Source organism: Macadamia integrifolia, chromosome 10, assembly GCF_013358625.1.
Source record: "Macadamia integrifolia cultivar HAES 741 chromosome 10, SCU_Mint_v3, whole genome shotgun sequence".
Lineage (NCBI taxonomy): Eukaryota > Viridiplantae > Streptophyta > Magnoliopsida > Proteales > Proteaceae > Macadamia > Macadamia integrifolia.
This window is the reverse complement of record NC_056566.1, coordinates 1,128,375-1,140,232: the sequence shown is the minus strand read 5'-3', so window position 1 is coordinate 1,140,232 and position 11,858 is coordinate 1,128,375. Positions and strand designations below refer to the sequence as shown.

At 37.2% G+C, this 11,858-nt stretch overlaps 1 long non-coding RNA gene across 3 annotated transcripts; it reads right to left on the bottom strand.

Annotated features, from left to right (window-relative positions):
- Positions 1 to 5,279: 5,279 nt before the first annotated feature.
- LOC122091266 lies at positions 5,280 to 8,612 on the bottom strand. Of its 3 annotated transcripts, none has more exons than XR_006143902.1 (3): positions 8,478 to 8,612; positions 8,033 to 8,324; positions 5,280 to 6,300 (listed from the first exon to the last, which is right to left on the bottom strand). It is a non-coding gene; the product is annotated as an uncharacterized LOC122091266 (long non-coding RNA). The 3 variants fall into 3 exon arrangements; XR_006143901.1 differs by lacking the exon at positions 8,478 to 8,612 and having other exon boundaries at positions 5,280 to 6,080; positions 6,203 to 6,300; positions 8,033 to 8,446; XR_006143900.1 differs by lacking the exon at positions 8,478 to 8,612 and having other exon boundaries at positions 8,033 to 8,457.
- Between the last annotated feature and the right edge of the window lie 3,246 nt (positions 8,613 to 11,858).

The window sequence follows — 11,858 nt, the reverse complement described above, 5'->3', positions numbered from 1 at the left end:
GCCCACCCCACCCCCAAAAAAAAAAAAACAAAAAGACACCAAGTATGAAGCATTCCACAACCAGCGCAGGGCAAGACGTACGGCAGAGCAGCCGCCCTTAGAACGTGGCGGGCTGTTCAATGACTTTTGCTCTGATTAATGTTCAATGCATAGAAGTCGTCAACTTGAATTAATTGAGTACCGTGGAAGGTGATCTTTTATATATATATATATATATATATATATAATTCACCATATTTAAGCAAGGCCTTACAGACTACTTTGAAATAATTTGAGAATTGGCATAATGGGGAAAATTTTCTGTAACTTTTCTGGTCCTATTGATTTTCTGTTTGCTATCAACTGAAAAGCTTGCTTGTAATGGTGAAACCCGTTGTCTAGAATCAGAAAGGAAAACTCTTATTCAGTTTAAAAATGGTCTCATTGATCCCGAAAACCGTCTCTTGTCATGACAAGGAAATGATTGTTGTCAATGGAGAGGAGTGCAGTGTGACAACACTTCTGGAGCTGTGATTGGAGTTGATCTCCACAACCCTTCTTACATTTTGGATACTCCTAATCATTGGAATACTTCTTACAGGTATGGGTTGTGGAACTTAAGTGGCAATATTGATCCTGCTTTGTAAAGACTCAAGTCATTGAGGTACTTGGACTTGAATTTCAACACATTTGATGACATCTCAATTCCTGATTTTCTTGGTTCTTTGAGAGAATTGCAATATCTTAACCTATCAAATGGTGGCTTTTGTGGTAAAATTCCTCCCAGTTTGGGAAACCTTTCTAGCTTGCAATACCTTGATCTTTTTCTAGGTTTCGGTTTTAATCTCCCTTATTATTTGATGGCTGACAATCTACAATGGGTGGCTAGTCTCAGCTCTCTAAGATATCTTGGGATGAATGGGGTGGACTTTTCGATGGTGGGATTGAATGGCTCCATATGTTGAATATGCTTCCATTATTGACAGTGTTGCATTTATATAATGGGTAAGTCTGAGTATAACCGACTCAGTTACAATGTATATTATAACCTAAATTATATTGTCCTCAAAATTTTGTCTTCTTGCGTTGCTGTGTGAGGTTATTCTTGTAAATTCAATTTTTAACTCAAACGGTTAGGATGAAGGGTATACTAGGAATTCCAAACAAACCTTTTGAAAAAACTTTATCCCTTTATTATATCAATAGGAATTCCAAACAAACCTTTTAAGAGCTCTTATTCTTTCAGACTATATTTGCAAGAAAGAGAGCAGAAAATTTTGTAAAATTTTGAAACGGAGAGAAAGATGTAAACTCATCATTAATTTTGTTGGTGAGAAGTAATGAGTCCCAATCAATACTAAATGACCACATCAATAGGGTAACTTTTCTTTCGCTAGTTGACCCCTTATCTTGTGACTTCTCTTTTCTTTGTTTTCTCCGTTCTGCTCTGTTTACTGTTCAGATTTGTTGCATTGTATTGCGGTGCTGAGTCTGCTGACCCAGGGCACCTTCTTTTTTTGGTACTGTTCATGTTACTGCTTTCAGAATTTTCTGAATTGATTTCGGGTTTCCTCTCTGCTGACCAGAAATTGGTTTCTCTTCAATGGTCCTTTCTTGACCACATCTTTTATTTTATGTATATGCTTTTTACTGTTATTTATGTGAGAAAGTAACTGTGAAAATCTTTCAGCCTCGACTAGATCTTTTTATTAGGAACTATGAATTTTTGTTTCTTTCATGGACCACCCCTCCTAAAACTATAGTTTTGTTTTGCAGCAATCCAGGTTTCAAGCAATGTCTGAATCTATTGTCTCAAAGAATATCCTTTATCTAGAAGTAATTATGTCATAATGTTAAGAGTAATACTAGAAGAGTAGTACACACACCAAGACTAGAAAGTGAATCAGCCCGTACATTCCACCTCTCATGGTTGACCTTGTAAACAAAAGTAAGTTTCATTTTATCCTTACCGACCTTTCCCTTCGATCTTAGCTGCCATCTTCTGCATTTTTTGACAGTTCACTTTGATAGGTTGATATGGGCATGATTTATAACATGCTTTGACATCATATTTCTTAGGCGGCTAAATTGATTCTTTTTCATTATTGATGCTATTGATTTTGTGTTTTGATTGTTTGATCATTCAAGTGCTTAGTATTCATTTTCAAAACAAGTAGTTTTTATGAAATTCTATATAAAAAGTAAGAAATAGTATTCTTGTAGTCTTATTGCATTTATACCTGACAATTCTACTTTATGGTTCTTTAGCTCAATTGGTAGAGCACTCAGAACATGAGCATGTCTCAATTATGTTCCAAGGGAATGGTGGTTCAAATCCACCAAGACTTTTTTGGGGTTCAACTATTCATAGTAAAGTTAGTTAAGAAATCATGTAGAAGTTGGTGTTGTTATGGTGAAGAATTTTCAAAAAATACTTGAGAGAAGCTACTAAATGTGTTTTTTTTCTTGTTTGTGAATGTTTAGAACTTGCCACTTGGTTTGTGTAGTTGGAATGCACCACTTGTCACTTCTCTTTTAGAAGTTGGTAGTTTCTAAGGCACAGTTTAACAATGTTCTATTTCTGCCGTTTCTGTGATTTTTTGTTTCTAGAAACGGAGAAACAACCTAAAAAAACATTTGATAAAGTTGTTTCATTTCACCCGTTTCTAGAAACATAAATCGAAATTTATGCCATAGAAAAGACTTTGACAAAACAAGTCCGACTTGTTTCGTCGTTTCTAGAAACGAATTTGAGATTAAAAAAATGTTGTTGTGCCCGATAAATCTCTCAACTATTTAAATCTAAAAAGTGGCAACCAAACCTTCTCTCCCTTTTGGGCATCCGATGATACTATTGGATTTTTTAGTGGCATTATGTCTATAAAATACGTTTCGGGAAACAGGTTCATCAAATACCAAAAAATCCATTTTTGTTTTCGAAAACATGAAAAGTTGTTTCTGCTATTTCTAGACACAGAAACAACAGAAACGTTATTAAACAGTACCTAAGATTCTTAGCATCCCACTTCTCTAGGGTGGATTTTGAGGACTCCATCTTTTGCCATTGCTCAAAGAACGACACCTTAATTGCAAAAACTGCAACTAATCTTATCATTTTTAAAGAGCATCCCAATTAATGAGTTCTAAATCTTTGATATGGTCGTTTGGGTGGAAAACAAAAGTTGATCATAAATTCAAATATTTCATTTGGAATTTGTTAAGAATGGCGTTCACACTAAAGGTAACCTCATTTGTCTCTTTTATTTACCTGATGATTGTCCCTTTTGTCATTGTGATCGAGAAATTGATTGACATTTATTTACCTATGTGTGTTGTCCACTTCTTACCTGTTTATTTCATAATATATTAGTCATAATGGGACCTCAATTATGTGAAGATTGGTTGGCATGCCAAATGCCAGTCTAATCTTGTTCTATCTTGTCTGTGTGCATGTTGTGCATATTTTGTGGTAAGCTCTATTTTTACAAAGTTTTAGTCATGAACAGATACAGAGCAGAAGGTGACTTGGATAAGAGGAGCTATTTGAAGGAAGCCGCTGCCCTTGAAAAACTAATAGCCCCTTCGGAATTCCACCAAAAAGTTGATGACATTGTAGAAAAAAGAGAATTTCCAGACAACAACCCCTTCAAGAAAAGAAAAGTTGTTGATTTTTTGGAACAAATGCAAACCACCACTGAACAAGCTTCAAAGGTGATAGGTGCTGAAGAATCTAAGGTTATATAGAAAGGAGAGTTTCTCAAAAACCCATTCAAGAAAGAACTTGATTCTCAGTTGGCGCAGAGGCAGACAACCAAAGTTTCTCAAAAACCCATTCAAGAAAGGAGAGTTTCTCAAGAACCCATTCAAGAAAGTAAAACTTGATTCTCAGTTGGAGCAGAGACAGACATCCACTGAACAAGTTTCAGAGGTGATAGATGCAGATGACTTGGATGAGACGAGTGCTACCCTAGAATCCCAAAAGACCGTAAAGGCTAAGCCAATGATTGTGGCCATCCCTAATAAGACAAAAGAGGGACATAAGAAGAGATTAAATAGTAAGATGAGTTGCAAGAGTTCTGAGTGTAAGAATAATAGCACTCTTAATTTCTTTACTCATTTGTAGTAATTATTCCCCAATTTTTATGGGTATTTTACATCAGTTTTGACATTGATTTTTTGTATAGCTTCACTAAAGCTTCACCACCTTCTGCTACCATGAGTGAAAGTCGTGTGAATCCATTAAATGGCGTTTAGTCTGTTGACATAGTGAAGGGAACTATAAGGCTGCTTTTTTAAAAATTTCAGTGTCTTCATTTTCTTATGGTAAAAGGAATTTTAGCTGCTTAGAAAGCTTCAAATCAGAGCTTGAAATATCTTCCCCCAGCATACAAAGTAATTTTGGGTGTCCCTTACATGTTTTGAGTTTCCCCATCTGTTCCTGGTAGTTGTTTCCCACCAAATCATTTTCACTTCAAACTCCTCTCAATGGAAGATGAGACCAGTTTTCCAAAGGAAATCAACCAAACCGCACTGGGAAATGAACATGAAGGTAACAATGGGAAGAAAGTAGACACGTGCTTTTGAGCCCAAAGAAGTAAATCAGAACTAATACCAGAGATTGTTATGAGTTCCTAGAACTAATTATGGATCAGAACTTAAAGAAGGAACAGAAATCTAATCGGCTAGAAGAATCAATACGAACTCCTTCAATTGATACACGAGTCCTGGGTGACCCACTAGCATGCCCAACCCTCTCCCATATTTTTAATACATGATTTTTTTTACCAACTTCAAATTGGGTTGAAACTTAACATATGAATAGAAAACCTTAATATCTACATATCTACAAGATTATAATCTCTTCCGATGAACAATGTGGCAAAATCAATGTTAGTCATGATGAGAAGCATCTCTGAACCAGCCAGCTTAACAACAACTGCCTAGCGCAGTTGGTGAGCTATGGTATGCAAAAAACCCATGCTCACCAGGATGTTTCAAGTTCGAGACTCATAGTTGTTACCTACTTCCCTCCTTACCTACCAAAAAATGTTCTCTGAACCAACCAAGAGACACCACTCCCTATAGTGTGTTTGCTAGCTGAGAAAAACAAACAATGATAGACATTGGATAGGTAAGTTGAACTCTTTTCAAGGCCTACTTATCCAATAAGAAAAACACCCCTTGCAAGTTAATTAAAAAACAACGGTAGTACGTATACGTGCAGAGACTTTGGTCCATTCCAAGTCTCCAACAGTCCAACGGCCACAACCAATCCCACCTTCCTCTGGAGGCTCAAGAACTTGCAACAATGACCAAATGGACTGGATTTTTATTTTATTTGTAAAGCCACAATAACTGGGACACTTTTTATTACAAAAGTTGTGGCATATATACTACTTTAATTATTTCCCACCAATATGTTGACCAACTCTGGCTCCCCATCTGCACAAGAAGAACCATTGGGAAATTGTTAAGATGGTCTTCCACACACCATAGTACACCAAACACAGTAAACTCCTCCACCACATAATGCATAATGCATTACCAAAGGCAGTAGTATGACAACAAAAGAGCCTGTGAAATCAAGCGGAGGACCTGAGGTTGGAAACCCTACCCTACCCTACAGATTTAGCAACTTTCTTCTTCTGTTCCTCCTCCATTCTTTCCTTATCATGACGAAGGAGACGACAACCAACCAGTTCAAATGCCAAATGCCAAATGCCAAATGCCAAATGCCAAATGCCAAAAGCCAAATGCGAAATGCGAAATGAGAAATGCCATGGATGGAACATGGAGCATTTGCGTTTCCCCTCTTTCTCACAGGATCAGGCTAAATCAGAACGCCTGAGAGGAACAAGGACGTCAGGCATGAATTCGCGAACCACGATTGGTTTTGCCTTTAGCTTCTTGAATGAGAATATCATTGCCATTGGAGATCTCTCCCTTCTTTACCCACATTAGACCACCGTCTGTGCTCTTTCTTCCATCGACAAGCAACTGGCCCCTTCTAAACTTGGAACCTCCATAATGACTCCCACTCCCAGCTCTTAACCTCTACGATCCTCCATGATTCTCCTCCTCCTTTTGCTCATGATTATCAGCTACCGCAAGATCCCCAAGTCGTCACCGATCAAAAACCGTCTCTCTCTCCGCCTCTCAGATTTTTCAAGCAATGAATCTTTATAACCAACATGAAAAAAATGAAGTACCCAATAAAAATTACCCGTCGAAGCAAAAAGAAGTTTGATGCTTGATCGTTCTCCGGCGAGATCGGTGGGTGAAGCGCTGCAGTTGCAAACTCTTCCTTCCTCTTTCGTTTCTCTATCAAATACCAATACGTATCTTAGGTTTCATAAACTCTTCTACCAAAAAGAGGGTTTCTTAAAATTATAACCACGGTATTGTTATACATACCACTTATTCCAAATCAACACTTCAACCTAAAGAAATTTAGATCCAACGGTCTAGAAAGCACCCCTCAAAAAATTCCCATATGGGGTGACAGACCAGAAAACCTCAACCCATCAATTAAAATGCAGAACAATAAAAAGGCTTTTCAAAAGCTTCATGGTTCTTCCTAATAAAAAGGCTTTTCAAGCATCTGTAGAATTCTGAAACTTAGTAAGAAGGTTTTGGAACTGAAGCAACAATAAAAAGATCTAGTCAAGGCTGAAAGTTTTCCACAATAACTTTCTCACATAAAAAACAGTGAAAAATGTTCATATACATAAAATAACGAACATGTTAAACAATACAAACAATTTGCACGCCTGAAGTAGGGTAAGAACATTAGCATCCAGAAATCCATTTAGCATAGTGAAAGTTGAAACCAAAAGCATGATGGATTAAAACCACCATCTCTTGGGGAATCCCCAGTTTCTCTATCCATAAACAACTATCACAACTAACACAGATCATTAAAATTCAATATGAAGATAATTCATTTTCATATAACACAGCCCTTAATCCATAAACCCATTAGGCATTTTCAATCTTCCTCATATTCAAGTTGTTTTTCATATAACACAGCCCTTACTCCCGACCATGAATGCCCTTACCAGCACTGCTGACCAGAAAAACGTTTTGCCTAATAATAAACAAGTTGTTTTTCATTTTCATTTTCTTGCCTTTTCTATCGGTCAGGATCCAGGTTCAGTTCGATCTAGTTTTATTGGGTCGACCTTGTTCGGTCCAATCAATTTGGTTTGGACTTTAACACCACTAATCTGGCCTACTATAATAACAAAAAAAAAAAATCATATTAACATATAACCACAAAAACTAAGACTGAGGGAAAGAAAATTACTGCAATGAGAATTCAAAGTTGATTGAGTTGAGCAATGACAAAAATTGGCATCTAGCTTTTATGGATCTGAGGTAACATCCAAGAAAACATCTATCGAAACAGCTCTAATTTGTTGAAACATGGGTCATCTAATCTCCTTAGGGGATCCGCAGAAAAGGTTTATTACTTCATGGCTTCCAGATGAACCTGATGAAGTTCATATAATCATAGAACCAAACCAACCAACTAATTCCAAGAGTAACAGAACATCGAGTTTAACATACAGGAACAGCAAAATAATGGCCTCTTATCTAAAGTGATTCGTCCCAATGCACATAATTATCTAATTATGTTTTCCTTGCATGTTGCTGGTTCACAAAGTCTCTTTAAGATATAATCAATTGTCATTTTAAAAAATATCCTTCATCATTTTTACTGAAGATAGAAGGTAATCACATTTTCCTGCTCATCAATGATGGATAGACCCACACTAGTAGTACAGTATAGGATAACCTAGGGTTTGGGATTTCTCAGCCTGGGGTACAAGGGATTAGTGGTGGGAAGATAGAGTAGGGCAAGCCAGGGTTATGGGGAATAAAAATGTTGGCAAGGCTGTAATAGATTTAATTCTGGAATTTCATCGAACAAGTGGTGGGTTCAGTTGTTGAATAGAGAACCCAATGAACAGAATCATAGGGCTTGTTTGCACTTTAGCAAATGTGTGGACAAAGAACTGAGAAATTAAATCTAGAAAAATCAGCACCGTACCGGGTTGTTTTTAGGGTAAATGGAGGTTGGAGCTGCAACTTGCTAGGGACGATCGACCATACCTATTTGTGATTAGGGAAGATGTTCCCCGCCTTCTTCAAATCCACCGGTGGGAAATATTAACAGCATATGGAGGTCGGAAGCTGCAAATTGCTTGGGACGATCAGCCAGTATAGTACAAGGATGCAAGGCTGAATCAAACGATCTATCGCTTCATTGTAAATGAGAGAAAAAGTGGGGAAGAAATTTTCGCTATGAAACCTGAGACGAGAGAAACCCGCGGAGAAGACAACTGGGGAAGAAAGACAACGATTTCATTAGTTGTAACTTCATGTTTTCAACGAATGGACAATTACTTTGCTATCATGTTTTCAACGAATGTTAAGATTCTAAATGAGGGTAATGGAGGAAAAGAGAAATCAGTGTCAATTATTTTATAACCCACCTCGGTTACATTCAGACAAACCCTTATATAATTGTGGCTTGCCTGATCCCATTTCATCCCTTCAATTTGTGAATTTCACTTCACTTGCAGTGATGGACCTTAGCTTTAATGGCTTCACTTCAAAGCTTTTTGAGTGGATTGTAAACATAAGAAGTCTTGTATATTTGGACATAAGTAATAATGGATTGCATGAAAGGATTCCCCTTGGTATCTCTGAGCTTCCAAATTTGCATTATCTGAATCTTAGAGAAAATTATAATCTTATTGCCAGTTGTGGGCAGCTACTAAAGGGAAGCTGGAGAAGAATTGAGGTATTCAACTTATCTATCAATAAAGTACATGGAAGACTCCCTTCCTCTATTGCGAATATGACATTTTTGGTTGATTTTAGTTTGACTCTTAATGACATTGCGGGAGGGATCCCTAGCTCGATTGGTTCTCTTCACAACTTAAGAAGTTTCAATTTAGGGTATAATAACTTAATAGGAAGCCTTCCTAATTCTATTGGAGAGCATTCTGAGTTGATTTCACTTGACGTGTCATCCAATCACTTGACTGAGACTGTGTCTGAATCTCTTTTCTCCAAAGTAAAAAACTTAGATTACTTATCCATGTCTTCAAATTCCTTAATTTTGAATGTTAGCTCCGGATGGGTTCCTCCATTCAAAGTTAGTGATCTCGAGATTGGGTCTTGTCAATTAGGTCCCTCCTTTCCTGATTGGCTTGAAACTCAAAAGAAAATCACTTCTTTGGATATTTCAAGTAATAGCATTTCAAGCCCTAAACCCAACTGGTTTTTGGATCAATATTCTAATTTGTATCTATTGAATGCATCTTTCAATCGGTTGCAAGGTCAACTACCAAACCCTCTTCAAGTTGCACCCTTTGCAATCATAGATTTTTTATCCAATCTCTTGGAAGGACCCATACCACTTCCATTGGTCGAGCTTGATGTGCTGGATCTCTCTAAGAATCAATTTGCTGGTCCTATTCCGTTGAGCATAGGTGATGTGCTGACAATGTTGAAATTTCTGTCTCTTTTAGATAATTGTATTACAACTGAAATCCAAACCTCCATTGGAAACATGTTTTTTCTAGGAATCCTTGATCTGTCAAAAAATAATCTAACTGGTAGTATACCATCAAGCTTATAGAATTGTTTTTAATCTACAAGTCCTAAACCTTCGACAGAACAATCTATCTGGGGTGATCCCCTTCCAATTGGGTGATCAGTTACTACATATTCAAACATTGCACCTAATCGACAATAGTTTATCTAGGGAACTTCCATCTTCCTTTCAAAAATGCTCTAGTTTGGAAACTCTAGACATTGGTAACAACAAATTCTCAGGTAACATTCCAACCTAGATTGGAGAAAGGTTGACCACTCTTCGAGTTTTACGATTGAGGTCAAATGAATTTTCAGGAAGACTACCTTAACTTTCAAATCTAAGTTCACTGCAAATTTTGGATCTTGTAAATAATAATTTGGTTGGAGACATTCCAGCCAGCTTTGGGGATCTTCAAGCCATGGCACAAGTTCAACGCGTAAGCAAGTATCAACTTTATGGGATTTATGACCCACTTCTAGGGCCCTACTATGAAGAGAATGTGGTTTTTGCATATAAAGGCCAGAATCAACCATTCACCAAGACCGTATCTCTAGTAACTTGCATAGACTTATCTGGAAATTACTTGGTGGGAGAATTTCCTGAAGCAATAACAAATCTCTCAGGCTTAATTGTTTTGAACTTGCCAAGAAATCATATCATCGGGCACATCCCTGAGAAAATTGCAAATATGCATGAATTAAAATCTCTTGACATCTCAAATAATCAGCTTTCAGGGAACATTCCTCACAGAATGGCATCCATGACTTCTTTGAGTTCTATAAACTTTTCAAACAATAACTTCTTAGGAAAAATCCCATATGAAGGGCATATGACTACATTTGATGTATCTTTATACTATGGAAACCCAGGTCTTTGTGGTCCTCCACTTCTCACAAGTTGCCAAAATGGTGGTGGTTTAGATAGAAGAGGGGCAGTGGAAGATAATGATACATGGTTTTACTTGAGTCTTGGTTTGGGATTCACAACCGGTATTTTGGTACCTTGCGTTATTCTAGCAATCAAAAAGCCATGGAGTGATGCCTACTTTGGTTTTGTGGATATACTTGTTAATAGAATATTGCAGATGTGTAGCAGCCGAGTAACATCCCACAGAAACCAAAATCGTCAAGGAGTGATGCCTACTTTGCTTTTACTTTTGTTTTCCTTGTCTTTTTCGGATCCAAATAGTGGACCCCATATTAAGTTGGGATAAGACTGTGTTGTTGTTGTAGTTTTTGTAATGACACGTTAATGTATGAATGTGGATGTATGATGTAAGCATTTAAAGGAGTAATACATGAACTACTTTAGGTTATAATAATCTACATATATGGGCAGCCTTATGGTTTTCTTAATGAAAGAAATAGAGCAACCAATGCACAAGGCTCCCACTACTACTGGGGGAAAATGACAGGGAAGAAATGAAAGTAGTATAGATAACATAATTAAATAAAACATCAAAAAACAAAGAAGGCAATAGTACAATGACTAGCTTGCACTTACCTAACAAATTTAGAAACAAATTAGGATTATTTTTAGAATTTTTGTTCCAAGCTTCCTAGTGGACCCATATGATGAGGTAGATAGGAAAGACAAAGAAAGAGAGGGTGAGAGTGCCTCTGCTAGAAGGAGAAATAAGTGGGAGGAGTAGGTGCAATGTTGTTTAAACCTCTCTATGCCTTACTTCTCTGTTCCTTAGTTATCAATCTTCTTTAGCTACTGTTATGATTTTCCAATTCGGTTCTCAACCATTCTCTAAGATATAGATGTAGACCAAAGATCATCCCCAATGCTACAGTTACTGGAATCAAGAGTAGATAACATGAAGTTGAGAGAAAGAGAGGGATCCTCCCCAGTGCTACTGTGATTGGAATCAGGAGTAGATCATATGATATTGAGAGAAAGAGAGGGATCCTCCCCAGTGTTACGGTGACTGGAATCAGGAGTAGATCCCAAGATGATGATCCGGCAAGATCTCACCCTCTGTTATGCATTTTGGCAGTTCACCATTTTTTTTCTATTTGTTTCAAAATGCATGTCTAAGAAGCTCATGGTATCTGTCGAATTTGTTTATTTTTCCTTATTAGATGAAAGTCATACATGTGACTATGATTTATGTTATAACAAATTATGTGTGTTCAAACTCATGTTTATTGGTATGCTATGTTCATCTCTTGGGCTTTTAGCTCACTTCACCATATTTCTCTACAGATCAATAAGCACAGGTTGGTTGAGCAGAAGAGCACCTGAGGAGTTGGCATGCTACTTC